The following is a 5581-nucleotide window of genomic DNA, read 5'->3' on the forward strand; positions in this document are numbered from 1 at the left end:
GTACTTTGACCACTTCGAGTAGAGATGGCATTAACCTCTTTGAAATTTGTATGTGGAGAGGAGGAGGTTTGTACCATGTGTTTCCCTTTTTGATGGAATAGAGGTTGCTTGATTGCATTCTATTTTGAGGAGCAATGTATGCTTTTGGCGGTCGTTGCTGCTTAGGCCTCCATTGGCTCCCAGATGCTTGGTTTGAATCCTTCCAACTGAAATTTGGATGGTTGTGCCAACTGGGATTGTAAGTGTTTGAGAAAGGGTTATAAGGCTTCTTGTAATCCCCTAAAGCATTGCATTGTTCCTCATTTCCTCCCCTTAGCTCACCAAGAGTTGGGCACTCTTGCGGTTGATGTTCCACCCCTCCACAGATGAAGCATGGATCTTGTGTCTCTACCTTTGCAACCATGTGGATTCCTCTACCTCCTTGAGATTTGAAAGCCTCGAATTGTTGTCTCAATGATTCAATTTGGCTTTTGATGTTGTCATCTTCTCTCAATTGGTAGATTCCAGTTGATTGTGGCTTGTCCATAGGACTCGGTCCATTCCATGTGTATGACTTTTCAGCGATATCATCGAGGTACTCGAAAGCTTCATCGAGATCTTTTTGAAGGAATTTTCCATTACACAACATTTGTACGAAATGTCTTTGTCCGGTTGTGAGATCATCATAGAAATAGATGATCAGATGCCAACTTTTGTATCCATGATGTGGGCATTGATTTATCAAATCTCTAAACCTCTCCCAAACCCAATGGAAAGTTTCATGGTCTTTTTGGATGAAGGTAGAGATTTTCCTCTTAAGGCTGCTAGTCTTATGGGGTGGAAAATATTTGGCAAAGAATGTTTTTTTCATTTCGTCCCATGTTCAGATAGATCTAGGCCTAAGGAATACAACCAGCTTTTTGCTTTGTCTTTGAGAGAGAAAGGAAAAAATTTCAATCTCACAATGTTGGTGACATCAACTCGGTTGTTGAATGTAGCCACCACCTCTTCGAATTCCCATATATGCACGTACGGACTCTCATTTCCAACCCATGGAAGGTTGGTAAGAGGTTAATCATGCCGAGTTTGAAATCAAAATTTGGCATATTGTTGGGATACATTATGCATGAAGGTGTGGTTGTACACGTAGGATGTAAATAATCATGTAGCGTTCTTGGTTGGACTTCATCTTGATGAGCCATCATGGGTGGTTCAGGAAGTCTCAGTGAATCGGGAGAATTTGAACGAATGGAAGAAAACGATGAACTAGGAGAGTTTTCTAAAGATTCTACTTGTTGTCTCACGAATCTCCCTAGTGCGTCTCTATTTCGTGGCATAAATTTTTGTTATTATTATTATTATTATTTTATTTTGTAAGTATTATAAGCGCAAGTGTGTAATAGTGTAATAAGTATACACCAAAAATGTTCCCAGGCCAATTGAGAAGGCTGCCAAGGTACCACTTTAGGCCCAAGAGCTTTTCTAGAACGCCCCGAGGTTCTTAGAAAAGGTTGGAGGGTAACGCTAACATAGACCTTATTTAAGAACCAATTTTTCTAAGACTTAACAAGTTTGGTTTTTTCTGATTTCCAAAGTTACACAAATGTTCTCAATACTTTTTTTATTGTTGTTTTTTTTATGCTTTAAAATTTTATGCTTTTTTTCCGAAAAAAACCTAAATTTAGAAAATAAATTATAAACCTAAAAGTAAAATAAATAAAATAAAACAATAACAAAAAAATAAATAAATAAAATAAATAAAAATAAAAATTACTAATGAAAAATAAAATAAAAGAGAAATTAAAAAAATATACTACTTTTTTTAAAATAAAAAAATCAATTTACTATGCAAACCTTTAATTATAGAATTACCTCCCCAACAACAACGCCAAAAATCGATATTGTCCAATAACTCCTAAGCGATCGCAGCAGTAATCGAGCTCTGCAATATCCACAGAGAGGTAAAATACAAGTAAAAAGAAAGATTAGTAAATTATAAATAATAAACTTTGAAATAATGTAACTTTGAAACAGAATATTTTTTTAAACACTAAATAAACAAAATTGAAGAATTAGAATCATAAAGAAAATATGGAAGGCATAAGTTTCATTCATGCAAACATATATATATTTTAATAAAATTGATTCATTCTACTCAACTATAATTCTACACCATTAATTATAGTTGGAAAATATATATAATAAAACTCACCTTAAAATATGTTCTTAATTAAATTATACTAACTTTTAATTTTAAAAACCTATCATATTATATACCTTAGAGCGACAAAATACCAATGGCAAAATGCAGTAAAAAGCATATAATATAACAAATATCCTAAATTAAATCAAGAGCCTAAATTACATAAGAAGAGCATGACTAGACTTATGTAAAAGACACTAATAAATTTAGAATAAAAATTAGAAGAAAATAAATTTAATTGTAACAAAGATATAGAAATGAAGAACAAAATAAAGAATCAATATATTAAAAATATAATGTGAAACATAAACTTCACTCTAGCCTTTCCACAAGAGAATTTAGCCTAAAATAGGCATTGTTTTCACTCAAAGAAATGTAAAATAAATGAAAGAAAAATAAGAACAAAAAATGTTTTTCTCTCTCACTATACTCTCCACACTTAATTCCACAATCTGCTGATTTTTCCTTACATTTGGCTCTCTATTTATAGTGGAAATATGACCCAAAATGTGTAAAATTGTGTACCAAATAGTGGGAAAGTGGCTACAAAAACTTATGGAAGTGGGGCAAGTGGTGTTGGGCCGTGGGGAACAGGTGCCAGGTAGTGGGACGCGTGGCAGCAGCTGGTTGGCTCAGCTTCAGGCATGGCAGGCGGAGTGGCAGGCGCGTGGGACTATGTCAGGCGAGTGGGGCCCACTGCGTCAGGAGGTGGCAGTGCGTCAGGCGGCTCGTCAGACGAAGTCAGTGGCTCCTTTGACTCGGCTCCATCAGGTGCTGGTAGCTGAAGGCTTTGGGCCTAGGCTTCGTTTTGGGCCTAATTTTGTCAAAAATGCCATTTTTTCATGATTTCTTCAATTTTAATTCTTTCTTTTTCTTTGTGTCAAAATACATTTTATTTCCTGAAAATTAAACACAAATTAAATTAAAATTAATATTTTCAAATATAAAATATATGACAATAAATCCATGAAGATATTAATTAAAACTTAATTAATTTTGAACTTTGAGACTAATAAAATGATACTTTTGAACACTAATCAAGTATCGACTATCCCCTTCATCTTCATCATAACCATCCTAGTAGGATGTTTGATAACTGCTATTGGATTCTTGATCATTCCTTCGTCTATTTCTTCTTGAAGGATGACCATGATTGCATTTGTGGACGCTAAGAATTCCACACCGGTGAAAGACCCATATCTCATGTCTAAGGTCCCTTGAAGGTCCAAAACAATCATGTCTAAAGCCTTGTTAATCTGTCAAAGCGGCGCTCAAGCACTATGAAAGTAGAAATATTAAATGAAGCATACACCAGAAGTGCGTGAGCATCACCAGCTTCCTCACACAGGCTCACTTTGGATGTGCCTCGCTCAGATCGGCCTCCTTCGGGTGTACGTTAAGTAGGCTCGTCCATGTAGCGTCTCGCGTGAACTGGTGGATGTGCCTCGCACAGCTACCACTGCCTCGTGCCCCCATGGTGCATCGTGAGGCCATAACGCCTCAGCCACACAGCAGCGCCTCGTGCCCTACTCGACCACACAATAGGTGCCTCGCGCCCCACTCGACAACACAATAGGCGCCTCGCACACCTGCCACTGCCCCCTGGTGCATCACAAGGCCATAATGCCTCGGCCACACAACAGGGCCTCGCGCCCCACTCGGCCACACAGTAGGCACCTCGCGAGGCCATTGTGCCTCGGCCACTCAGCAAGTGCCCTGAACACCTGCCATTGCCTTGCACACCCTGGTGCATCTCGAGGTCATCATTCATCGGCCACATGGCAGCGCCTCACACCACACTCAGCCTCACAGTAGGCACCTCGCAAGGCCATCATGCCTCAGCCACTCAGCAGGCACCTCGCACACCTGCCACTGCCTCGTGCCCCCCTGGTGCATCGCGAGGCCATCACGCATCAGCCACACGGCAGGCGCCTAGCACGCGACTTGGCATCCTGCTCCTCCTCACAAGACTTAAGTTCTTGTTCGTCTGGGTGTGAGGCCCACATGAAGAAAGGCACCTTGCAGCGAGGCGCTGCATTCCCAAATGCTGATATGCCTTGACTCCAAGACCACATACTCAAATGCCAAGATATACATCAACCACAAGGGAGGCTAGTTCTCCAAACCCCACACCACGAGGCTGATACGTAGCAAGGCCTCACTACGCAAGGCCTATCTCCCAAAAATGCCTCAACGTGGAGGTCGTGTACAGGAAATCCATTCTATGTTAATGAGGAACCCACAATGTTCTTCATTACTTAGCAAAATGTAAAAAAGCTTGGAGAGAGTTTATATCTTGTAAATCAAAGAAGTACCATCAGGTACAAGGCACGCCCATGAGTACGGGATGTATGACCCTGAGGAGGACAGAGTTGTGACTCTGACATCCGTGCCTGGCAAGTAGTGGAAGTACGAGGAGTAGTGGCATGACCTGCATGTCTCTGACCACAAACAAGCATCGACACCACAATCCTCTGCTCCACCACGACCTGTGCCACTACCATGACAGTGTGCCCGAGTACCTTTTTGTCCTCTGGGACCACCTTGTATCAGGGGCCATTAGAGCCAAGCTATAAATAAACCTCCACCCCTCATACTAAGGGATTGGAAAATTCTTGTAATGCCAAGCTATTCAAAGAGCAATATACATGTTTCTTCCATTACTTTTCTGTCATTTTTCTTAAAGTCTCCATAAGTTTTCCTAAGATCATAAGTTCCTAGTTAAGTCTTTGAATTTTCTGACCTTAATTCGTTGACGAGTTCTCACCATCAACAGCTTGGCGCCATCTATGGGAAGGATAAGTATCAAGCCACTGTTCTTCTATTGATTCTGGCAAGGAAAGATGCCAAGACGTTCTAAGTGTTTGAGAGAACGACAAGAGGTTGATGTCCACCTAGACGAAGATCAGATGAAAGCCTCCACAAGGAACCCTCCACCTCCCAAAAATTTGGATGCACCCAAGATGTCCATGGCTCCTAAAGATGAAAAGGATACTTCATCCCCAGCTGTCCAGCTTGATAGAGACAATCCTGGACCCGTAGCTGCCCCTACAGGCGACACGGGAGCGTTTCCTCCCCCAAGGCCGCAATCGGTGCCGAACTCTGGCCGACTGGATCCGGGTCCTTCAACGCGCAAGCCCGATAAGAGTCCCCGAGTACATTCCATAAGCTCAAGCTCTAGGACTCTATTCTATAAGGATGAGATACTCGAGTTACGCCAAAAAACCAAAGGCTAGAAACCACCTTAGAAAACATGCAAGAGGTGTTAAATGGCATGTTACAGGGAAAATCAAGCATGCCTCTTCCTAAGCGAAAGGAGAAAGGCCATGAGAGGGGAGAGACCACAATCCCTATGGACGAAGGGAAGACTCGACTCTCCACTAGTAATACCCCTCGACC

General features: G+C 41.1%; 1 non-coding gene across 1 annotated transcript; it reads left to right on the top strand.

Annotated features, from left to right (window-relative positions):
- Positions 1-695: 695 nt before the first annotated feature.
- On the top strand, positions 696-802 carry LOC133827809 (small nucleolar RNA R71). The gene has a single exon (XR_009890459.1). It is a non-coding gene; the product is annotated as a small nucleolar RNA R71 (small nucleolar RNA).
- The last annotated feature ends 4779 nt before the right edge of the window (positions 803-5581 follow it).

Source organism: Humulus lupulus, chromosome 3 (assembly GCF_963169125.1).
Source record: "Humulus lupulus chromosome 3, drHumLupu1.1, whole genome shotgun sequence".
Classification (NCBI taxonomy): domain Eukaryota; kingdom Viridiplantae; phylum Streptophyta; class Magnoliopsida; order Rosales; family Cannabaceae; genus Humulus; species Humulus lupulus.